This window comes from Crocodylus porosus, unplaced genomic scaffold, assembly GCF_001723895.1.
Source record: "Crocodylus porosus isolate Cpor-Errol unplaced genomic scaffold, CroPor_comp1, whole genome shotgun sequence".
In the NCBI taxonomy this organism is placed as follows: domain Eukaryota; kingdom Metazoa; phylum Chordata; order Crocodylia; family Crocodylidae; genus Crocodylus; species Crocodylus porosus.
In genome coordinates this window covers 6290480-6317082 of record NW_017728942.1, presented here as the reverse complement: position 1 = coordinate 6317082, position 26603 = coordinate 6290480, and positions in this window count along the sequence as shown.

The following is a 26603-nucleotide window of genomic DNA, read 5'->3' as shown; positions in this document are numbered from 1 at the left end:
CATGGGTTTTAAGCTATAGTATCCACACATGAAACTTCAGGGGGAAGCTCTCTAAAATCTGCAGGTGTAATGTTGACATGAATAAAACAGATCTTCCAAACCTGTTTTTGTTTGTGTATTGTGGGCTAGGGACAGACATTACACATAAACTGGTTTAAGTAATCAGAAACTGGTTTAAACCCGTAACAGAACAGATGTTCGGTGCTCATTAACCAGTTTGAAAATGGTTTAAACCAATTTGAGATCAGTTTAATATTGCATTCAACCAGGTTTAACTAACTTAGGTCAAACCGGCAATGTCTGCCCCAGACCCTTGCTGGTTTAAGTTAAATCAGACTCCCTCGGCATCCCAGCATGCTCTCAGAGAGTGCTGGGTGGGGCTCTCTGCTCCACAGTAGGGCTGACTTCTCCCCTCTGCTCCTTGGCTGCAGCTCCAGTAGAGACTTGGAGGCACAGCTGCATTTGCTTGGCTCCCCGCTTTCCCCTCCCCCTCCCCACTACCTGCTAAGCTGGAATTTCCCCCATCCCCTCTGCCTTACACAGGCACCTCTCAGCATTAGCTAGCAGACCACATGCTGGCTATGGTCTGTGCTGTGGCAGAGGGGACAGAGGCAGAATCAACAGGTAGCTGGTAATCTCCCTCTGTTGTTTTCCTAATGGGATAATAAACACTGAGTTAGGGCGATAAACACTGTGTTGTCAATTTGCTTCTGGGCTGGTCAGAAGGCAGGGGGGACACCCCTCCCTAATCCTGCAAAGGCCTGTCCACACACCCCTCCACTCAGTACTATTCAAGGGAAGGGAGGGCTCTAGTGCCCTCCAGCTTCTAGCCTGAACCACTGCAGGCATGTGCCTGCATGTCTGGGATGTCTGTGCAGTTACAAACAGATTCAGCCTAGCCAGGTTAGACTAACCTGCAGAGTTTGAATCAATTCAGGCTCAGGTGCTTTGAATGTCTGTCCCTAGCCTTTCTGCACCTGCCGCTACAGTATAGAGACACCATTTTAAATATGACAATCCATGAATGTTGTTCTCCAATAAGGACCACAATCTCTCCTTCTCCTGATAGAGTAGTCCATCTGGAATGTTCATTCTTCAAATAGGTTTACTTAATCTTACTCAAAACAGAAATAAACTTTCTGCTTTGCTTTCAATGGCATCCTGAACATTTAAGTTACACTGTACAGCCTGACAATCTGCAGTCAAAAGCCTTCAGGAGTCCATTTCCTGTGCTGCAGTGCAGTCACATTGCTAAACAAGCACAAAGCTGATGTAACAAGCCAGGAGAGAATCCCCTCCCCTGCTTCACACTGCTCTAAATATTTCCCTAACCCTGCCTACTTTATGATGCATTCCAGCTTTCATCGTTCAACCTTTGTTCGGTACTGAATGATACTTCCTTGTAACCCGTTATGTTTCTAGGCCCTTTAGGATGTGGACCATGTGCATATTAACCCTCCCCTCATAGGTTAGTATATATAAATCTAAAATAATAATACAACAGGCACATTTATAATCAGTCACATGACTGGTAATGCAGACTTATTCTTGACTGCAATGGTTTACATCAGCTTGAAGCAGATGCCCCAGTCCTGCAAAGCAGTTAAGCATGTGCTCCATTTTATGCTTTAACAATAACACTGGGCCAGCGGATCTGGGTTTTCTCTGGTTCATATGCCTACCTTGAAGGCATTCTTTTAAACATAGAATATCTGCTCGGCCACACCCTCAGCTCCTGTAAATATCTGCACCTCTGTTGAAAATGCCAATTTGTACTAGCTGGGAATCTGGACCCCCACTTTTTCACAGGTCATGTAGGTATTACATATGCATGTAAAAAACAGCTGAGTAGCTCTGACATTGCCTTACCACATTGAAAGGCTATAGCTACTTGAGTCCTAACAGATAAGCAAAGCATTATGAACATTTTAAAAACTGTCTGCATCCCTTGTTGCAGTTCTGATTTGGAAGTTCTGAAAAACAGGAATTCAGACCTCGTCATCTAAAAAGAAATATCAGGCATCGGGGTCACAGTTTCAAGGCAGGCCAGTGTCTCGTTATCTGCTGTACACACACGTAAGAAAACATTTCCCATTTAAAATGTTGAATGAGTAGTTTGTGCCATGAGCATGGTGACTCGCTGCACTGTAGATAAGACAGAGCTGAGCTGATGATCTAGTATTGCAATTTTCCTATTTCTGCTGATCACAGATAAACACTGTAAATACAAAGAGAAGTTGCCATCACTCTCTGAATGCCTCATTTAATGATATTTTGAAAGGAAAAAAGTCAGCATGTGTGGAGTGGAGAAATGTGTGTCCTCCAAGGTTTTAATACTCTTAAATTATTTATATTCTTGACTTGGCTATACAAGGTCATCTCATCACTAAACTCCCTTATGACTTGAAGCCTACAATGCTGCATTTTTATTTAAAGAAAATGTATGACATAACAACCTCTATAACTATGCAGATAGTTTAGCTGGGAGAGATCTGCCCATGCCTGCATTGCCTCTTTCATATTTGGTATAGAATATAAACTCAGTCTCATCAAGGTAACTAGCAATCAATCCACAAGGTCAGATGTTTCTTCCTAGATAAGCAGGGGAAAGCAAAATTTCACATGATGCACTCGGTATTGATTGTGCTTGCATATGTCACTTCCATTCAGAATCCGCAGCAGAGGGATGGCCAGGTCTGTTCACTTTCTCTCTCTCTCTCTGAGTACACAGGGGCATCTTGGTTTCTTCTTTCAAAATTCTGTTTTCAACTGATCCAGGCCTCTTTCCTTGCCCTTGTCTGTCAGCAATTAATGCCAACCTGCTTCTGCCTGTGACAGTAAGACTTGGGTGACAGCAGTTAAGCACATCAAAAAACAGGAATCCCTTCACAGGATGGTTGAGTATCCTGAGAGCATTTCAGACCAAGATTGTCAAAATCAAGAGCAGAAAGTCCAGATCCATTCTCAGATACTCGCCTAACTTCCCAAGTACTAACCACCTAAGACATGGCTATTTTGGAGGGGGCTTAACTTTCAAAAGGGGATGTCTTAAGATCCTAATTTTAAGGCATTTCTTTTTGAAAATCTTGACCCGAGCTCAGATTCTTCACCGCCTTGCACCTTGCATAATCAGCCATGCAAAGGTGGTTTATACCACCCTCCAGTCCATTTACGTAGGTATTAATGACTGTTCAAGTAGTAGAGAATCAGGTCTCCAGTATCTCTTTCAGCATCACCCCTGAAAATGTAATCTCCTGCTCATACACAACTATTCAAGCAGAAGTATAAAGTTGAATATATACTGCCTATTTACTACTTGAAGAGTAACTTGTTAATTGCTCTTAACCAATCCTGAGGTCAAAAGCAATTAGAAACCTTGGTACTGAACTCTTCTAAGTGATTCTTCTACGTAAAAATTAAACGTAGGTGAATGTGATTATTGGAATAGGTGTCTATGACTTATTTCCAAAGAGAAAAATGCTAAGGTTTCTATTACACAATCACATATAATCTTTTCTCTTTTTTCATTTTTAGTTAAGGCTGATCAACAAAGTTATCTAGTTTGACAGGAAGAAAGGTGAAGGGGGTTTTGATTGGGAGGAGTGACACAAATGTTAAAAATAGGGTAACGTAACTATTAGGGCATAGTTTAATTTCCTTTTTTTCCCCCCCAATTAAAATTTTTCCATTTCCAGTCCAGCAGTGATCACAGAAATGCAACAGTGCCATCTCTAGGATGCACAGCTTATCCCCCTCAAAGTAGGATATGTCAAGGAAGTTCAGTTGAGTATAACAGGAACACTGTTGTTAACTTCTCATCAGACTTTCATAGGAACATACATTGATTACAAATACAAAGGTCCTTTAGTCTCTTCTCTTGTTTTGAAGCCTAATGAAAGTATTTGAGTTTGGCCTAAGCTCAGTTTTCCAGACCTCTTAGTCTTTGTGAGCCTATTGCATTCCCTAGCTGTTTTCAGTCCATAAGAACAGGCCTGCAAGTGTTCACAACAAATCCTTCAGAGTGTTTCCGAATGCAGCCATGGATGAAGGTGAAATGGAAGCCTAGGATTATTTTTCACATACAGATACAGTTAAATCATCACAACTGTTGTTTGACTGACATGATTATACATCCCCCCCCCCGGCTCCCACAACCCCTCAATTCTTCATGTTTGCAGCTGCTTTCCCACACCAGTGTTTTTATTTCCTTTTAATTAGAAGCAAAAATGGGTGCGTTACAAGGCCAAGGTAGGTGATGGATTATAGTGGAAACTGTGATCACTTCCTCTCCTCTCTGTGCATGTGGGTTCAGTTCTTTCCAATTTGTTTTTTGATTGTTTGGTTATTTTATCCATATACTAGAGGTTATTGGCAAAAATAAACCTGAATTGTTTAAATAAAATCTGGATTAATGTGATATTTAAGAGGTTAATTAATATATGTTTATAGATAGCAATACTTTTTAAATCCCATTCATAAAACTAGAATTATTCAAGAAAGCGGAAACTCTAGCTCTGTATTTCATTAGTGTTTAGTGGGTGCATCTACATGTGCACATACCGCACAGTAGATTCATTTACTGTGCAGTAAATCTTCACTGTCTACACGTTCACTGCAATTAGGGTGCAGTAGATTAATTTCTGCACCATCAGATAGTCCTGTCAAACACAGGTAAGACATATCCAGACGTACATGGACATTTGGTTCCCTGGGGACAAGTAGTGGTGGCGCACCTTGCACTGCTGCTTCTTGTCCCCGAGGAATGCCCACGCCACGTGCACTTTGGTGCATGGCGAGTTGCCCTGGGTGGGGTAGAGGAGGCTGGGGCCAGCACTATACTGGCCCCAGCAGCCTTACCTGGGGTCCTGGGGAGCTCCCAGGGCTGCAGCCATGGCAATTCTGCCACATGGAGCCCAGCCAGCAGCCATAGTGCAGCTCCAAGCAGCTTGGCCCTGCTTTTCAGCAGTGCGCACTGCCCAAGTATGTGTTGCACCATTTTTTCCCCAGTTTTTTTTGACCCCCGGATATCAAAAAGTCAACAAAACCTGCAGACAGGTTTTTTTGATCCCTTCATATCCAGGGGTGAGAAAAACCTAAAGGAAAAAAAAACCCAGTGCAGTGCCTTCTTAGGGAGTGTACCCTTGCAGCACAAAGAACACTGGACTGTGCAGTATGTAGTACTGCAAACATGTTTGCAGCTCCATATACCAAACGACCGCACTCGTCTGGTCACGCCCATACTTTCTGATGGAAGAGTAAATTATTGCACTTAAATGCACATGTAGATGGGGATATTGGGATTCATTTACTCTGTCTCAAATTGCACTGGAATTTATTCAGTCATATTAGTTGCATGTGTAAACCCACCTAGTGTCTAATAATAACTTTAGAAGTATTCTGCTATATTCTCACATTTTGGTTTCTGTAATGTATGTATCACTCCAGATTTTTAGGTCCATTTTTTTAAAGGATTTGGGACATCTACCTCACCAGTTAGCTTTGAAGTCCCAGCCCTAGTTTTCATTTTAAAGTGTCATAAATTGTTGATTCCTGGGCAGCCATTTTTTCCAGTTGCTTTCACAAGGCATTTAGAAATGTATTTGCTGTAGGAAAAAATGGAACAAAGGAAAGTAGCACTAACTTCTGATTGAATACCAAGCAGGTGAAATGCCTGAACATACAAATGCTAACTGTAGACCAAAAGAAGATGTAGACTCTGACATTTCACCTACAGGAAAAGAAGATGGACAACTAATCCCCTAATAAATGGTGGTGAGGAAGAAACTATCACTATGAAAAGATTCCAGAACAACCAACTTCGGGGTTTCTTTCAGTTGCTCTTTTCCAGAGACACTAAACTGCAGTAAGGGAAAAGAAATTCAATGATGATATCCACATTTATTGCATAGAAATGAAATCTGAATGTCCGAAAGTAACACTGGAAAGGTGTAGCCAAAGGAATCTTTCATCGCAATAAAAAACACACATTCTTGGTACAGTTCACTTACTCTTAAGATGCAAATTGCACTAATAAATAGTTCATTTTAAGTGCTGCTTCAAAAATGTTACTATAATTCTCTATTTATAGTAGCAAGACAGGGTTAATATAAAATAACCTTTTTTTCCTCCTAAATCTATCCAAAGTGACCTCTTCGTGATTGATTCTATTTACAAAAACCTCTGCCTGTCAGTGCAAGGTGGAAATGTTTTCCAACAACTATCTACGCTTCCTGCCTAGAACACAATGTTTTAGGTTTTCCTGCAGGACCTGAAGAACGTGAAATCTGAAGAGATCTCCTTGCTGTGGAAAAACAAACACTCTTGCAGTCCAATTTACTTTAATTTTAATCTTTCATTACTCTACAGTTCTACTCAAAGGGCTTTTGTTATTACAAGCCATTCCAGGTCCATGATTAAATAGAGTATTATATAAAGAAAATTGAGTGTTTGGGGTTTTTTTGCTGTGTTTTATTTGCTTGGTTTGTTTTTTTTCCTTGCGTTTTTGTTGTATTTTCTGTCCTCAAAATAAGAAAGGAGGATACTGTTTCCGTTTAACCAGCCTCATTCTGCTCGAAGAATAAAATCTATCTTGACCTCTCCAGCAGCTACCATTTTTCTTCCAAAGTAGAAGTAAGATGCCCCATCCTTTCTTGCAGCAATTTACTCTTTAATGAAAAGAGGTTTTTTACCCCTCAGGTGAATCAGGGAGCCACAGGAATTTGTCCATGACTTTCTTTGTGTTACACCTCAAACTTCCAATTCCTTCTTTGCTCGGGGTGTGTGAAGTGGGCCCATGGGCCCTATTCGATTTGGATTTAGATTAATCCTGAATCCGGGACAGTGATTCGATTAATTGATTCAGATCACTGTCCCTGATTCGATTCAGCCGAATCCGAATCTGAAGATTTGAGGCTAATTCAGACAGCTTTAAAAGTTTTTTCTACATACCTTGAGGTACCTGCGTGGCTCATGATCACTGTGATGCTGGAGTGCATGGAGTTTCCCACAGGAGTGTGGGGGGGCCTCCACATGCTTGGCGATGAACCTGGAAATGGACCAGAAGTACCTTCGGCCCACTTCCAGGTCTGCTGGGAAGCACACTGGGGGGGGTTCCCTTGTGCCCCCCAGCTCAGCAATCAGCTGCAGGATGACCCCAGGTGCCCACCCTGACCCAGGAGGCACCAGTCACCAAGCCAGGGAGGCATGGGAGGGCCCCCACCGTGCTGTCTGGTGGACCCGGAAGTGGACAGGAAGTGCTTCTGGTCCACTTCCAGGTCTGCTTCCAAGTGCTGCTGGGGATCCCCCCGCGCTCCTGTGGGATGCTCCGTGTGCCCCAGCATTGCACCATCCACAAGCCACGTGCTACTTAGAGGTATGTGGAAAAAACATTCAAAGCTGTGTCTATGTCCAAATCTCCGGATCTTTCTGAATCTCTCTGAATCCATCCAGAGGGTTCCAGTTTGATTCGGAGAGATTAAAGGGTCCTCTGATTCAATTTGGATTCAGCCACCAGATCAGGCCAAATCGAACTGGGGACATTTACCTCATGAAGGGAAGCCATCTGCTCCAGGGCAGTACCGATAGTAAGTTAGGTCCCAATGTACACCGGCTCCACGGTGAGGGCCAATGCAGTGTGGAGGGCCATTCATTCTCTACCTTTCCCTGCTAACACTTCACCCACCTGAAGAAACATCTGCTTTCTGATTTACAGGTGCCATGGCTGGCGGGAGTGGGTGGAGAGTGGAATGAAGTAAATGTTACCAGTATCTTGATTTAATTCTGTGGAACTGGTGGATGCTTTCTCTTCTTTTTTTTTTACTTGCCTGTTGCATATAACATTAGGAGATCTCTTGTCATGTTTTTCCTTCTATTCATTAGAGCTTTTTTAATAAGCTCCTGACATCTACTCATTAAGCAAAGAATTGTGGTTGTAACTCTGTCTAAATTGGGGGCCACTCAAACACATTATTAAGCTTTATCTGGGAATTTCAACGAAATTGGGCACTCAGTTTGCATTAAAATTGTATTAGAGCAAAGCACCTAACTCCCTTTGGCTCCTTGGAAAATCACGGCCCATATTAATTACAAATCCTTCCTTCATGGTTCAGTATCTAGCTTTCTAGCTTGGCCAAATTCCTGTGAATCATTTCTATTCTTTGAAAATAAAACCTTCGCTTCCACAAATGTTTAGTTTAAACCAAGCCATCCTAACAAAGAGTTCTGTAATATAGTATTTCATGCCGTGCTATTTTATATTCTCCTTTGAATGAAATTTAAGTGTTGTGCCAGGAACATTTCTAATAATTTTCCATGTGTTACTGTAAATAATGTCCCTTTAGACTTCAGGAGTTTTGTTTAGCAAAAGATTTTCAGGATTGTAGCACAGTCCTGAGCACTCTCCGGGGTGTTCTCGGTTCCACCATCTATCTGTTGTGCCTTACTGATAAAGGTGGCAGACGGAGCGTGGAAGCTAAAGAGTGGGACAGACTGTGGCATGCAGGGAATGAGAAGCAGGGGTTTTTGCTATGGTTCAGGGAAGGGAAGCAGCAGAAATAGGAAAGGAGGCTGGGTAGCAAAATAGTAAAAAGGAGGTGACAAATGCAGCCTGTCAGGCGGCCAGTTAGGAAGGCATAGTCTTCTCTCCGAACAAGCAAATCTGTTAGGTAGAAATTTCAACTAACTCTGTATGACTGATTTGTCATAAGATGGAAAAGGATTGATGGAAATACCTGGTTGATGAGGAATCAGATATCCGGAACCTATACTTGTGGCATATGAAAAAAGCAAGGCGTAGGTAGGCAAGCCTCCTTGGTTTTAGGTGAAATTCTATCCAATCCTGTGAAATCTGAAATTACTGAATTTTAACTGATTTTTTTTTTTTGTCTTGACAGTTTTTCTAGTTGGTTTAAAGTTGGGCTCTGTTCAATGACAGCATCTTCGCTAAAAGAGTGGTATCTCCATAGATAATAGACACTCCTGGTCTTTTTTGTTTAAAATATATATCACTGATATGTGTTGTTTATTTGTGCCACTCTGGCACAAATTCTTCCAAATGCTGAAGAAGCAAGATTTATTCACTGAGGAGGCAACAGGATAAAGACAGACATTCAAGAAGGCAGAGCAAAAGTAGCAAACAAGCAATTGGCAATTAATATACAAGTCAATTCATTTCAGTGTAAGCCATACTTAAGACAGGGTCTTTTAAAAAGAAACTGGTGTGAAATGGTTTAGGCCAAGCACCTGAGCTCAGACAAGCTGGGCTATGCGTGGAAGATAGCAGGGGTGCACCTATGCTAGCAACTGAATAACAGGACTGTTTGTGGTCCCTAACTCACCCTCCCCTTTTTCACTTTTGGCAAAGAAAAATAAGAGTTTAAGTGACCTCATGGCTAAAAGAAAGAGCTTGGAAAACTTGGCAAGTTACAAGACATTATTTTTAAAATTCTGAATGCTCTACTCTACATTAAACCAGCAAATTGTTTCTGTCCAGTTCTCATTCTGTCTGTATTTGATATGAGCCCTCATGAATGTGTTCTCTCCAGTTCTGTGGACAAGAAGCCAAGCACTTCTAACAGACAGATGGATTAGTTTACATTACAAAATCATCACTCTCCAACTTGCCCTCTGGAAACAGGACTTTGAAGAGGCAAGCTACTGAATTATTTTAGTCTTCTTCAAGAGAGATGGTTTTGCATATGTAAATAGTTAATAGGAAACGTGGCAATAGACAGAATTCAAGAATATTCATAGATTTTCTAGAACTGATAGCAATTGTTGCTATTGTGTACTGACAGTGGTTTCCAATGTACAGCTTATTTATACAATGATCTACATGCCTTCTCAACATTTGTAAATGGTGTCACACTCCATTTTCCTTCTCGTGTTCTGCAAGATTTTTGTCTCTTAACTCTTGTGGACATCTTGTTCTTCCATTAAAGTAAAAAAGTTTGTGCTCAACAGGGAATTGCAGGGTTGTCACCCAGAGCTGCTTAGAACCCCACACATCCAGGTGCCCTAAACATCAGACCTGTACCACTTACAGATTCTCCACTACCAGCTGAAGGCCAAAAGGGAACCCTCTCACTTTAAAGACCAGCCCTGTATCATTCATCCGTTAGCAGCTTGTGGCCCATTTTTCCACAAAGCAGAGTAATTCTCATTCTGTTTAGTAGAGTTGATGGTATATGCATAAACCAGTTTTTTATGGTACCTCAAAAGTGCCACTGAATAAGATTTCTGAAGTGTCCTATGTTTTATTAATTGCATTTCATGTTTCCCTTACACAATTAATTCAACTGAAGTTCATTTTCTTTTCTTGATTTTCTTTTGAAGACTTCTCTTCAGTCATTATTCCTGTCTCAACATTCTCTGTCTTTTTGAGAGTCTTATGCTGTCCCAAACTCAAGGCGATCCTTCTAGACGATTGCCCTTCTTGATTTGTTATCATCTATTCCAGTTTAGCAAATTCAAGGCTTGTAAATGTTCTTTTGTCCTCCCTTATCCACACAAGAAACTTCATTTGCAGTTTCTTCTTTTCTGATTTTTTACCAGGTCTCAGAATCAGCACCGTTTAAAATTAAAATGTATTTGAAGTTCATGTCGAAGGTTAGGATAGTAGAAGTCACTTGAGATGGCCAACCTAATTTGCAGTCAATCTGGCTGTCCTATTCACACTGTGTATAATAATAAAAACAAATCCATTAAGATCTAAGTATCTACAGAAGGTATATTACATTTCCAGTAGGCAAATGGAATTCTTTTGTTAGGCCACCATGACTCAATTGCAATATCTCCTTGCTATTAACAATTTACTGGACAGACTTTCGGTAGAGTTCAGGATATGATTTAGGCACCTAATAAAGTGGTCAGGTCTTCAAAGGCCTTTTTCTATTTAGGCACATGAATGAAGTGACTACATTCATCAAAATGAAGTGATTTAGACTTCAATGGAACTGTGTGTGTTTGAAATTAGGCCTGTGTTGGGTCAAAGCTAGGGCATTCAGCACTTTGCAGAGTCAATTAGCCATTTAGCAGTTGCAGTCATATTGCCACAGGCCGTTGCAGTAGTTGCACGTACAAATTAAATGTTGACAGGAGGTAAGGTAGTTCTCCAATTTGGTGTGAATGAGTGTACACTAGAGGAACTCATTAGGATGTGATTCTCCCTGGTCACAAATTAGCAGCATAAATGGGAAAGTATGGAAGAGCCTGCTTCACAATGATTGACCCTGGATCAAGAAATCGTTCATGTTGTATGGCAGAAGATAGAATTGTAAAAAGCTTGCCTATTGTGTTGAAAAGTCAATGTCTAGTATTCATACCCAAAATGAACATGCTCCCACATAAAGTGCCAGACTAATATCTCATTAGCTTCACAGGCATGGGGAAAGAAAAATCATAAAAGTTCCGTCTCATAACATAATGATAGATTGATCTGAGATAATTTTAAACTCATCAGTAGCAGAATGAAAGTAAATCTTGTTTTCAATTAGGCAAAAATCATAAATATCTACATAAAATTCTCATATAAGATAATTGACATTAGCATAAAGCTCTAAATAACACGCTATGACTTCCCCCCAAACCTATCCACAGGTCAGAGTTCATAATTTTAACATTCCACGACTGTACCAAAAGAACACTATCAACTTGATTTTTTTTTAATTGACTTTGTTATTAAATCTAGCTTCTGATGGATTGCTCTTTAAATGTATCCTACATTTCCATAAGAGGTTTGTTTTTTTGCCAGGGGGTGGTTATATTTATTCTTCATGAGCCCTTGTTCTGATTTTTAAATTTAAAACTTTGAGTCTGCAAACATTTATGCATGCAAGTAACTAAACACACAAAAATTCCCATTAAAGTCTAAGGGAAGTGATTCTTTGGCTCCATGAAGTATTTCTTCCTTTCTGTTTAGCACTGTTGATGCCTTACCTGGAGTAGAGGGTCCAGTTTGGGGCCCTACACTTCAAGAAGGATCTGCTTTGGCAATCCCTCGCAGTCAAAGATGATCATCTTGCATGATTGTCTTAATACAATCTAGAAGGATATGGACCAATTGGAAAGAGAGGTTGTGGAATCTCCATCCCTGGAGATTTTCAAGAGCAGGTTGAAAAGATACTTGGCTGGGATGGTTTAGTCAGGGTGATCCTGCCTAGGGCTGGCTTAGATGAGTGTGCAAGGTCCCTTCCAACCCTACCTTTCTATGATCTTCACAAAGTGATTTGCTGTCAAATTGGAGGGATGCAATAAGGTTCCAGAAGGGCCCAATACTATTCACTCCTTTCATTAATGAGTTAGACAATGACAGAGAGAGAGTACACTTATTCAATTTCTAAACAGTATCAAGATGGGAGAAGTCACACTTACTTTGGAGGACAGGATTAAAATTCAAATTGGAGAAATGATCTGAAAAATAGGATGTTAATTCAATAGGATGTATGCAAAATGCTATACTTAAGTAGGAATAATCATTTTCACAGAGAGATGATGGAGATAACTGGCTAGATAGCAGCTGTACAGTAAAGGATTTGAGGTTGTGGTGGATTACAATCTGAACATGAATCAAAGTCATATTGGGGAAAAAGTGAATGCCATATGAGGATATATAAACAAAGAATGTTGTGTGGTAAATATGGGAAGTATTCCTTCCACTTTACTGAGCCCCTGTTGAGGCTTATTGTGTTCACTTTTGGAACTGCGCTTCAAGAAGAAGGTGGGCCAGTTGGACGGAGAGACCAGAGGACAGCAACAAAAATGATAGGTCTAAAAAAAACAACTTATACAGGAAGATTGAAAGAACTGCTTTGATTAATTTAGAGAAGGGAAGATTAAAGGAATTATGATTTTTATCCTCCCATGCAATTGCCAGTTGTGAACCAATAGGTATCTTCTGCTTTCCTTGGGAATTATAGGAAGCTACCATTTCTCAGGATCATGCCTCAAATAATTTGTCATTTTTTATAGTAACTACACATCCATTGATGGTCATCAGATGACTATGACTGACCTGACCGTGGTATAGTGATAGATGTAACAGGCTGGCCTTTTAGGTTTAGGTCTCAGTGCTGGCCAGCTGCCTGATCAGGGCTAATCCTCCACCTCACTGGTCTGCCACACCTTGATGGAAATAAATATGATTGTTGTTTCTTAGGCAGGAGGCTGCCCATTCCTCTCCCTCCTGATGCCAAGGGCCTTGATACAAGCTTCGACCTCCCTTACACATGTCCCATGCCTTCCTTATATTGATTCTCACATCCAGTATTTCTATATTGTTGCAACCGGGCTTTCTATATTATCACATCCAGTATTACCCTATTCAGTAATTCTGCCCTTCACTAGGGCCACTCATCTTCACCACCCTCAACTGAGCCATTTATGTACGGGCCACTTCACTGGGCCGCTCTACACACTTGGCCCCTCACTAGGCCTTCTCTAGGGCCGCGCTCAGCCCCACTCTGAGCTATTTCACTATCACTCGGCCCTCACTGGGTTTTCTGCCCCCTTCCTAGGGCAACACTCAACCTCACTCCAGGCTGCTTCTCTCACTCAGCCCCTCTGGGCCACTGGGGTCTTTCACCCGGTGGGGCTCAGGTGGCTGCTGCCATGCCTGGACCCTGCACTGGGGTCTTCCATCCTGTGGGCTCAGGTGGCTGCTGCCATGTCTGGCCCCTACACTCAGGCAGCCTTTTTAACAGGATGGGCCTACCTGACCTACTCTTCTCTGGTACAGGTAACCCACCTGCAGGTGGGTGCTGGGGTTTTCAGGCGCCCCTCCTCACCTTTCACCAAGGAGGTAACTGGCCTGGCATTTCTGGCAGACTGTTCTGCCATGAACAGCCCCACCAGGCCACCCATTCCCAGCTTGGTGCAGTTTTAGGTCATACCCGGGACCAGGAGCCTCCAAATAGCTCCTGCCCTGACCTCCAAGGTGTTGCAGGGGCAGCTCTGCCTGATGCTGCCTCCTTGCCTGCTCAGCTCAGACTGCTGCTTCTCTCTCTGAGGGCCTGGGTTAAAAAGGAGGCTGCTTTGCCCCCTCAGCCAATCCCAGGGTCCTCCTAGGGTCATGTGCTAGCCTTGATGAGGCTAGCACCCACCTGCTGGCTGCTCCACTGCCAACTTGAAACCTTAAAGTGGCAGGCACTGCAGGTGCCCTGCCACAATAGGGAGATGGCATAATTAATTTACTTTCCTGGCACTAAAAGGTTACAAACAGGCATGTTAGAAAATACATAACGCTGATTCAGATTAATAAAAGTCTACATCAGGTGACAGTTGAAGTTGCAAATCCTAAAGCAGAGTCCATTCCATTTTATTAAATATAGAAAAAAACCCAAAAGATTTGTCACTGAAGTCCTCTGAACAAACCATTTGCCCAACCCTAAAATTAGCCTTTTCTCATAGAAAAAGAGAATTTGGGGATTTTTGTGCATTAAGAAAGGGCAATGCTGATTTCCCTAGACAGCAGGATTGCATTAATACTTTCCACTAGTAACAGATTAAACTGTTGGGAACATTATGGTGCAATTAGAAGATAGCCCAGCAAAGTGAAATTATTCTTTGCTTCCTTAATGTATTAGAATCCTTGCTTAACATTATCTGTAGTGTTATCACAGCCAAGTGCTGGCAGGTCTTTTCCATAATATGTATTAGTTGAGCATGCCCTCTAATTGTTAAATTCCTGGTCTGAATGTCATAGTTAGGCACTCCTGGTGGACAAGAACATTCTTTTCTACGTTGCTCTATACTTCCAATTATGTGATGTTTCTCAATCAATTTTTATTTGGCATTCTCAGAGCTTATCTCTGTCTACAGTTTGAACTGACTCTGTCTCAGACTCTCTAACCTAGTCTCTGCTATACGATCCTGTCTGCTTATTTAATATCTTACTCTACATCACCACCCTTGTCCTTGAATTTTCATACTCCTCCCTAAAACTAAAAAGAGACCCGTTTACCCAACCGTTGGTTTAACATTGTATTTTGAGTCATATACACTCAGCAGTAGCACAGTGGACTCACAGGCCATGGTTATACTGGGATAAACTGTTAATATATTTACTGACCTTAAAATTTTATTTCATTACGGTGCCAGTCCTGCACTTTCATGCATGCTTAACTGCTATGAGGAATCAATTTCTGTAACCGGTTGAAATCAATCAGACTCCTCAGGACAGTAGAGTTAAACACAAGCATACATGTTAAGAAAGCCAGAGCCTAATGGAATAGCGGGTTCCAGACCGACCCACGTGGTGAATGACCAGTTGGCAATGGGATACAGAGAATGAATGACCTTACAATGAGCTTAACAGTGAAGGGCAGGCCAATATATGGTAACTACAGATGTTTAAAAAAAGGAGAGGGGGAACATAATTCATTTTAATGTCTTCTTGATGGATTTTTATGGAAGATTATTGAAAACAAATGTTGTCCAGCTGTAAAAATAATTCATTTTGACATCCAAGTAAACCTGCACTTTCAGGAAAATGACATTTCTGACAGTAGTTTCTTGTCACTGATGCATCCACTGCATGGTCTGGTATTTAAATTTGAGGCAAGGTGGGGAAGTTTTGTTTTGTTTTTACTTATTCCTTCCAGGAGTGTTATTTTACTGTTACTTCTGAAGCCAATATGCCATTTAAGCATCCAGCTATCATTATGTAATGGGGTGTAAAAGTTAAGGAAGAGATAGAGGATGGGTAATGGACCTTGGTGTGTTATATTATGTACCTATCACAATAAACGTGATGAGTCTTTGTGGTATATAGTCCATCTTTCCAAAATCTGTGAGCTCTCTGTCACATGATGTCATTCCCTTTCCTCTCCTTTACACGTGCATTTCTGGTATGTGCCACCTACTACTATAATTTTTTCCTCATCAAATCCGTGGTTCAAAACCTTATTGACAAGCTAGTGATATATTTAGATGTTGTTTCTCAGATTCTATTAAAGTCATGGGAAGGCATAACATTTAGAAACATAAAAACATCTAAAGAAATTAACAGTAGCGCATCCTACCAAAGACTGATCCGTGGAAAACTTAATTTCCTTTTATCCTCTTTTATCTTGCATGCCGCATGTCCCATACAGTTTCAGTGTAATACTTCACATTGTCATGTCCTCCTGAGATCACACTGCACCCTTCAAACAGAGAAAGAAAACATTCTCCAGCTGCATTTATGTTTTACATGTTGAAAATATCTTCAAAACCTCCAGACTTTAATTTCACAATTTAAATACATATAGGAGATCTCATCCATGAAGGGTGAGCATTATGTTTCTTTCAGGAGTGTGAAGGACCCATAACTCACGAGAGCCTCAGGTATGAATGAATTATGAAGGCCTCTCTTGTGAGTGAAAGAAACATAATCACTCTTCAAGGGTGAGATATTCTATTTACTCCGCAGGGATTTATTCCAGTCTATTTTAAAAGAAACCGTTCAAATCCCAATACCCATCTTCGAAGGGAAAGGATGACAGGAAAGATGTGAAATTCATGAGGGCATATGTTTAGAAGCTGCCAGAACAAGTTTGCTACTCATATTCTGTCTTGTACTTTTGTTCACTTAAATCTCACCATAGAAACCCCATCCAAAGGGAATGGTCTACTGGCGTAAATACAGGAATGCAGATTGTTTCCTCCTATTAACAAGAAGGGAGAAACTATACTGGATTCAGTAGAAATATCTCTACTTATATTATCTAAGAATCTGACCCAATCTTGTTGTTTGCTTAATTACAATGGCAGAGATGTGCTCAGTGCTGTACAGGCCTATCGGAAGCAGAGTCTCAGGCCATAATAATAATGATGATAATAATAATAACAATGCGTAGTTATTTGCCTAGGAAGTCAATAATGTTCCATCTGTTTTACAGTCATTTTGCATCCCTTTTTCTCAGTTCCCCATCTGTAAAACAGATGGAACTTTATTGACCTGGCTACTGGCAGCTCTCAGGTCTTCTGCTTCCCAATTCACTCCTTTATTGACTAGGCCACCCTACCAAAAGACCTTAGACCTCAGAATATAGCTTGATCCAGAGCTGAACCTCTTCTGTGAGGTGGCAAGTATCCTGAGGCCTCACTGATTTTAGTGTAAGTTGAGGATGCCTGCAAGAGCTGGTCCTAAAACATGATCACACAGGAAATGATGACAAACACAGCTGCAGGACAAGCAGGGGAAATAAAAAGGTCCAGAATTTCAGAACTAGGAGCAAAACGTTAGGCTCGTACATCTCTATTTACATCTCTGCCCCATTTCCAGCAGTTCCTCCTCATCTCCTCCTCCCCAGGGCCAGATACAGGCATGGGCAAACTGGGCAGCCGCCCGGGGCCCGGGCAGAAAGGGGGCCCAAAAATGGTTATTTTTTTTATTATTATTATCATCATTATCTCTGTGTAACAGACTGCCAAAGTGGGCTCACCAGATTGGCTTGAGATACTTACCCTGGGCTAGAAACAGTGCTGGTGAAGTCTGAGCAACCCCAAGGGTGGAGCAGGGGAGCCCTGCCCTGTGGAAAAGGGGAAGCCAATGGAAGGAAGGGGGTTTCAATCCCCTCATTCACATGGAAGGGGGATGGTTGGGTTTGGGGGCCTGCCACCCTGAGCCCTGGTTGGCTGGTTTGCAAGCCAGGGAGGGACTGCTGGAGGGGATAAAAGCAGCAGCTGAACTGGTATGGGGGGCTGCTGACAGTGACTCGGAGGATCAATACAGGAGGCCTAAGAAGAGCTGGGGTAAGCTGACCCAGCGGAGGGAGCGGAGACCCCCTCTGAAGAGCCTCGGCGGCCCTAGGAGCAGAGAGGGAGCAGTGGCCAGGGCTTGGGGCAGAAAGCTGGTGCTCCAAGGCCCCATCGCAACGTGCTGGACGTGTTGGGCATCCTGGAAACTAGGGGTGGCAGTCAGCCCCCCACCCCACTGCAGAGAAGAAGCAGCAGCCAGGAGTGCAGGCGGCATCCTTATCCGGAGCTGGGCTGGTGAGCTGAGGAAATCCCTCACCTTCCCTGGGGAAGCAGGACAGCAGCAGGCAAGGCACTGAGATCCTGAGGAGCAGCAGAGCGCCAGGACAAGGGTCCCTGGGAGCTTGGGGCACAGGCCGGCACTGGGAGTGGGATTGGCGAGCCATGAGGCATGGAGGGGGTCCAGCCAGTCATCTGGAGCAGGGGTTTGGAGCAACGACCCCTGGGAGCTGCCTGTGCTGCTGACCCTTTGCCACTGACTGCCCCAGAGGGGACTCAGTCCTGTCCTTTATTCTGCAGCTGATTGTCATTGGATGGCATCCCTGAGTTTTTAGCTTGGGTCATGCTGCTTGCTGCAGAAGCCTGCTCTGTTGCTTGTTGCTTGCCTTTTTTGTTGCCACAGAGGGTCACCCTTCAGCCTCTTTGGGGGGTTGGGGTTTCATGCAATTTGATTGCTGCAGACCTAAACAGCTTAGCCTGTTGCAGTCTGTCTCTTATTGGGAAGCCTGTTAAAGCTGCAGGGAGTGAGCACCTTGCTTCCTTGTGGCAGCACCTCAGCAGTGGCTGAAAGCTGCCAGTTCCCCTACCTGTGGGTCTTGAGTCAAGGGTTGACTAATGCATTCTGGTTTGTTTTGTGATTCTGGTTATGCCGTTTAAGTTCACTCATACATAACCTTTCCTATTATTCTTGTTTTGTAAATAAAGTGTAAATAGTTAAATCAGTTACATGTTAGACCTTCTTGGGACCACGGGCTGCTCTGTGGGGAGCAGGGGCCGGCTGGAAAGTAAATTGGCGCTGGCCAGAAGCCCTGCTGCACTTACCACACCATCCCTGATATTGGTCAGGGGTGGCAACTATTGCGCTGCCACCCCGGTTACATCTGGCAAATGGGGACCCAATACTAAAAGTTCGCCTGGGGCTGCCAGGAGTCTAGGTATAGTGCTGCTTCCCCCAGAGCTTTTAGTTCATTCTTGTAGACTCTGTAACTATGAAAATCAGGCATCTAAACATAAGCATAGAAACCTAACTCTAGTTTCCTTAGTTTGACTGTTTTGATCAAAGTTTTACACTTCTCCATAACCTCTTCCCCTCAAGGGTTAAACTGAAGTTCTGGGAAAAATCTTGAGCCAGACTTTCAGCTGCCCTCTATTATGTATAGTCACTTACTTGAGGGCATAATGAATGCAAAAGTTAGAGCAAGGCATGACCAGCTCAAAATGGTAGCATTTACACCTGCTTTATACTAGTGTGAACAAAATAACCTACAAAGCAGAGGAAATTATTTTTAAGCCCTGCTATAATCACCAGTCTTCAGTCACATGAAGTGAACACGCTATCCAGAACTCAACCGTGCATACGTGCTGCTTGCTTGTAATCCAATATATTCCTGCACGATGGGTCATAAAACACTTGGCAAATGCAACAAGTGCATGTAAATCATCTTCTTATTCTTCGTCTAGCTAAAGCCATGTAATAGACATGATTTACAACGCTTTACATCCTGCACGGATTAGAAAGAGAAATCTTTATAATTATATAGGCTTGCTGTTATTTAAATATTTACCAACATTAAACACCAAAGGGGCTGTGCAAATGATCCAGGGGATTCATATTGTTCTAAGCTAATATCCTTTGTACAATATTATGCAAATTGCATAAACTTTATTTTGTTGCTGCTGTTCTGAGCAGTGTATCCCAAGGCAGCTATTCACTAAGTTGAAACAGATAAAGTTTTAATAATAAATAGTGATGATGAATAAGTCAGAAAGTTTGTGCAATGCTAATGTACTTGTTGGCCCCAGGGTAGTTTATTAGATAAACAAGTAACATTTTATAAGTTGCCTACACACAAGTGGCTTTTGTTTTCCAGGAAATGTTTGTAAGATAAATTATTTTGAGCCATTAGTTGTTAACGAACAAATTGTATTCACTTTCAATTTGCCATGACTTCCCTGAGAATTAAGATTTAAACACTAAAATTATACATTTATTTTGCTTTACAGGAGTAATGCTAGTCTAAGGAATTAAAATTGGCTGAGAAATCAGGGACAAACTCATGCTGCTTAATGCTGAATATTTAAAGCCAGAAAATAAGGCTGCAGATATTTTCATTAATATTCAGAGCACTCCCGGGACTTGAGAGTATAAATATTAAAATAATAGCTCAAGGGATTACACTGGTCCCACTCTATCTGTGTACTCACTTTGGCCACTCAATAACAACGTCGATCTTTAGTGGATCAGCTGAAACACATTTGTGAACCTTAAAAAAAAGCCCTGCTGTCTCAGTGAATGAGAATGACACACAAGCAAGGTTAGCTATCTCACATACCACTACGAAAACCAGCCAAAAGTATACTTGACCATATCCAGGACCTCATCTGGATGACACTGTGGAAGTCTGTGTATGCTGAAAGCCCCAGGAGCCATGTGTCAGATGCTCAGAAACGAAAACTGGCATTCATTAGCACCTCATTGGAAAACAGGATTTTTTTAAAATTGTAAACAACTCAACCACATTAAACTCCTTGCAGAATACAGAACTAGGACATAAAGAGTGTGTCTTATTGCATTGATTCAGTTGTGGAGTAATAGTGTGCCATCCCTTTAGCAATTGCTATAGTGCATCGCAATGATGGAAGCACTAGTAAGGGCAGGGCTGGGGATAGGCATGGGCGAACCAGGTGGCTGCCTGGGGTCTGGACAGAAAGGGGGCCCAAAAATGGTATTTTTTTCCATTGTCCAATTATTATTATCATTATCTCTGGTGAAGGGGGGCCTGATACTAAAATTTTGCCCCAGGCCCCCAGGAATCTAGGTGTACGGTGCTGAGTAAGGGACAAGGCTTTTTGATTTTGTTAAGAACTGAGAACCAGATTCTATGTCACCTATAAGGTGCATAAATGGATTTAGGTGCCTAAATGCCATTCTTTTCCACCCTGCTTGAGTCACTGAAAATCAGTTAATGCAAAAGATGGATGGGTCCTCCCCTTCCGCACTGCTTTTTTGTGACTCAATCTTAAGGGTAAAATGAAGGTATGTTACAAAAGTAGATACAATCATGGATTTTATCATGAGCAGAGTAAAAGAGACTGACACTTAGGCATCAAAGTCCAGTGAGATGTTGAATAGATAGAATGAATCTGAATCTGGCCTTGCGTGTTTCCTCTGCTCCCCAGCTGGTAAGAGGAGTTGTGACTTCCTTCCATTCATGCATGAAGGTGGAGTCATTTCAGCATCATTGGGTAAAGCAAAGGTTATGAAATGCATCCAAATTTGTTACCCAGTTTATCAATAGTGTTATAGGGAGGCATTGTGGCCTAATTGGTTAGAATGCCACGCTGGGCATTAGAAGACAAGTCCTATTTTTGTCTGTGAACCTGGCATACATCTGACCTAAGGAAAATCATTTTAATATTGGACTTTATCCATCTCTTTAAAAAAAAAAAAAACCCCAAGAATCCCACACCATCATGTCCAGCTTACAGCAGGGCTCTGCACATTCCACCCTGCATAGCAGGACTGTGCTCCAGAAGCCAAGCTTTCAATGTAAAACAACTATTTCTAGCCTCAGCGTTGTGAAGAGATCCTAAAATATGCACCTAAATCTACAGGCTTTTTGAAAGAGCCTTCCCCCAGGACTGGCATTTATAAGAAGCAGTAAGTCACAAACCAAAACATTTCTATTCACATGCATTTGTTCACAGCTCAGAAAAATAACTCTGTTTTTTCTTTTCTTTTTGGTGAATGATTTTTTTTTACTTTAATACACTATTCGTTACAAAGCTAACAGGCATCTTGGAGGCAAAAGAGAGAGGGCATGCTAACCTTTGCTGAAAGTGCCTGCAAAGAGCGTCTGGCTCTTTTGAGAGCAAAGATTTTTATTTACTAAAAATGCTGTTTTAGTCAGGCTGGAACTATTTGTGAATTTGGGTTACATCTGTGAATTACCTTAGCCAAAAAAAAACATGATGAAAATGTTTTGGATGCAGTAAAAATGCTGGTTTTGTCATTTCCAAAACCAAATGTTTTGCTTCTTTAGGCTAGATTCAGAGGGGCCTTAGGCACTATCCTCAAAACAAATGAAATTAGGACACTCACCCTGGATAAGCAGAAACTTTAGTTCCAGTCCCTGCTGTAAAAAAAATTAATTATTTTATGCAAAATCCAACAGGAGAGCTGAGACAATCCCATCTGAGAATATCCTAAGACCCAGTGATGCAAGCATTCACCTGGGAAGTAAGAGATCCAAGCTTACTCTATTAAAAATTCCCTGCATTAATTTCTTCATTTGGGGTCAAGTCCAAAATAAATTTTCTTTTAATTTTTAAGTCCAGCCACAGAGCTAAAAATTAAAGAAGTAAATACAGTATTGCTTTGTGCAAAGCACACTTCAGTATAAACACAGAGTATGATACAAAGGATTTCAGATGTGTTTCATACCATTGCACTCTGTTCACCAAAGTCCAATCCCAGAAGCATGCTGCATCCATGCACTGGGCATCAACCTTAAGCAGATGATGGCTTGGTCCCCTTTCTGGGAGCATGCACTCATCATTGCATACATCAGTGTAGAAGTCTGAAGCTCTTGTGAAAAGATATGTTGCAGCCAATCCACCCAAGACCTGCTAATCCTCTTTGGTACTCGCCTGCCATGCCTTTGAAGAATCCAAAGGACAAAGTGAATTTTGGGAGGTAAACCGTTGTTTCTCACTACAATATATTTGGCCATCTGGCCTCTTCGCAGGGTTCCTCCATCTGTGTACCCCGCAATCCCTAATTACACTCTGTGCTTAGTGCAACAATTCAGTCTTATGGGTTCTTACAAAACGTACGATGCCTGAGCCATGAACCATTCCCAGAACTTGGGTTTACACCCCCACAGGTCCCTGGTTTAGATCCATCCCTAGACTTACTTGCCTTGGGATCTCGGATGAATACCTTCTCTGAACATGTTTGGATTTTTCCCATAGCCAGTTTCAATTAAGCACCAATTCCAGTTCTGTTCCATCTTTAATAGTAAGGTATTGATCGGGAGCTATAGCCAACCTAACTCAGTCTCCTGGCTTAGTTCCCTGTTCTGTCCCTATTGTAAGGGAGAACCTGTTTCCTCCAGGCAGATCCCCTTAGCCAACCCTTCTCTTCTTCTTCCCCTTTAGGTTACGACCTGAAGCACCTCACTCACTGGACCTATTCCTTGCTGGCCTCCTCTGTGATGCTCTCATGCCAGGCCTCACCTCAGGTAAGCCTCATGGTTTTCCGCTTCTCCTCTGTAAGATTTGTTGACCCCCAGCCGGGCAAGGAATTGCTGCACCTCCTTGCAGCTGCATGAGCTCCAGCCAGTCTCCCCTGTCTGGGGAAATGACTCGCGCAACCCCGGGCTTTTCTACTTCTGGGTCAGCTGCCATAGCCTATCCTGTCAGCTCCCCATCACCCCGCTCTTCCCACCAGCCCAGCAAGAATCAATAAAGCCACTTTTCTCATTACGCACTTTATTTAAATCCTTCCCAAACAGGTAAGATGCTCTCATTCCCACCATTCCTCTGTCTTCTGACAAATTGTGACAAGGCATGACCTCTTCCCTGTCACAGTCAGCAAAGATTTCTGTGGCACATCTCTGCCATGTAATATAGAAAGGAACAGTGGTCATGTCACCCACAAATGGGTACATGGTTACTGTGCCCAGGTATGTCAACTCAAATCTCTCACTCAAACAAATGGGGATAATGGGCTGCCTTCTTCATCCTCTGACTACCCCAGTGGTAGTGATCTGTGCATGTCTTACTAGTCCCTCTTGCTAGGGACTCCTTCCCTCCAGCCTCCTATATCTAGGGACTCCTCCTATAGCTAAAGACTTCTTCCCTGCAGCCTCCTACACCTCCGCTCAGTACTACACCAGCAAGCACAGGCTTTTCACAGCTGTTCTGGATTGGACCCAGTGCTCAGCAGAGTGTTTGGCATCCTCACATCTTTGTGAATTGATCTTTGTCACCTTTTGCCTTGAATTATTTCAAGTGATGTTAATTAAAGTGTCCCCAAGGACTAACAATACAGTATGGCAAAATTGATTCCTTAAGCCTCTTATGAGCATGTCAAATAGGGATTTGTTAAATTATTCTATTCAGCCAAAAAGCGACTAGCTCTGCCCCCTCCCCCCATCCTTCTATTCTAATACAGTTCCCTCGGCACGTAAGAGATAAGTAAACTCATGAGTTTAGTCAAAAAAAGTTGCACATTTAATCCAAGGTAGCGATGGACCATTTGGTTCAGAAATTCCCATAAGTCCCCTGATAATCCCCTGATAACTCCACTCCTGCACTGTAAATATCCACTCGCATACCCCTTCCTGGCTTGAAAATCTATGAAAGGAGCAGAGCCTTTGCTGAGGTCAGATGAATTACTAGTTGTTTACTGTAATACAGGAGTTTGTCCATCTCTAATACTAGCACACATTGCTGAGATTAAATTAGTCTTGTTTAAACAATTAGCATCACTCTTTTGTGCTTTAAAAAGTGTGGAGGGAATGCAGATGAAAGCCAAAGGTCTATTGGCTTGCAGCAGCACAGTATATTAAGCACTTCAGATAGCATAATGGTGCAGACACTCTGCTTAATTTAATTATGGGAAGGCAATACCAGTTCTAAATGAATGATTAAAAACTCACAGCAAGAGGAGCTAAGAAAAAAAAAGGAAAAAAAAAGAATGCCGTGCTTTATTATATTACCTGCCAATTAGCCTTTAGTCCCATTGGGACCTTCTGCCTGGAGATAAAAAGGAAAGAAGCAGGCAGGCCCTGCAGAAAATCTTGCTCCAAACTCATGTTATCTTTGTAGTTGTTCCAAATTTGGAGCTGAATTTTGTAGGGATTTTGAGCTTCATTCCAAATGATGTTGTATCTGAACATCCCCCAGATGAGGCAGAAGTCAGGACCTCTGGCTCAGCCTCTCTCTTTGTAGTAGGGAGCGAACCTTAGAAGGTTAAGAGTTAATGCATGTTCACACCCAAAACTATAGGACTGGGATTCTTAAAATTGTTCAGTGGCCAATCTCTCTTCCCAATTAAGTCAATAATAAAACTTCTGTTGACTTCAGTGGAAATACCGTCTTATAGTTTTGGAACTGCTTGGATCTGCAAAATTGTGTTAGTTATCCTACAAGGGAGTAGGATTCTGATGAGTTTTCTGTGTTTTATTCTCAATTTCAGTGAGAGCTCACATTAAAACAACCTTCTTTGCCACACATCAGCATTTGCATGTTCTAGCCAGAACCAGGATGCAGGAAAATAAGAAATAATAGGGGGAAATAAATGTAATCATTTAGAATCATAGAAAATTAGGGCTGGAAGGGACCTCAGAAGGTCATCTAGTCTAACCCCCAATTTCTTTTTCCAAATCTCAAAAAATGCAGTTTGAGCTTGAGGCATCATTTTCAGGGCATTCATGGATCTAGGCAGGTTATTTTTAATTAAATTGGTTCACCTATACATTCCCCAAACTACCTGTTATCATTAAAATATTTAACCCTGTCCTCCAGTCCTGTACCTCTACTTCTGTTCATACACCTGTCCTGTACTTAACCTAAGCTCTGTTATCAGATGCTTGCCAAATGCAAAATGGAGATCGGTTTAAATTTATACCAGAACATCTTTTTGTGAGAGGTAGGCATTGAAACATTTTTCAAAATCCTCTTTTTTTTCCTTAAATAGTTGATGTGTTTCCTAAGAGTTCTAGAAAATTGCTGCAGTGCCTGTCAAGTGTCTTTTTTCTGTTTGAATTTTCCACATTACTGGTCGTTGCTATGATACATCATGCCCGCTGATATCAGCATACAACACGACTCATTTCATGGGCAGGAGATGCCACGACAAGGACTTATCAGAGCGGGAAATTAGAAAGATGCTCTTCCTGAAAGTTATTAGCATAAGAATGCAAAGAAATATAATTTAAAAGAGTTTACCCTTAAGAGAAAATAAAAACATTTTCAAGGAAAAAAAAGTGTCTGACAAAAATGAATTTGACTTGTTATTCTACTTCAGTGTGTGTTGTGCTAACTGCCAGATATTTGCAAAAATCTGCTTTCAGGATCCTGCATTTGCTCTCACAGATTATTTCAGTTTAGTGTGTTTCAAATATCTGAAAGTTGAACCTCTGTTCATGAAGAATGAAACAAATCATATGCTTCCCCCGTCATGTCCTCTCATCCCTACCAGCTGCTGTTGAAGGTCTGTCATTTTAATTAATTCATCTTCCACATCCCTGTAATTTCACATGTATTTGAATGAATAGTCTCAGTACTTTATCTTCACACTCAGAGGCCCACTAGCTTGCAAATTCTTGCAGAACTGGTAAACGTGCCACCTTGGGGCAAAAAAACATTCCCCGTTGATGTAAGCTGAAGTAGCTTCTTGCCATCAAGAGAATGAAGCAAAAGAGTGATATGACTGAAGTCATAAATCAGTCATTAAATGATCTTTCCAACAGCATCTTAAAAGGAAGTAAAGTGGCATGATAATAAATAATAGGATATAGCAAAGTAACCAGATTCCACTGAATTCAAGAAAAGACAGTCCAAGGACTTAAGTTGAAAAGTGGTCATTCACTATATCTGAACTCCAGGGTTCAAGTCTTTTAGCTTAGGTCCTTCATGAATCT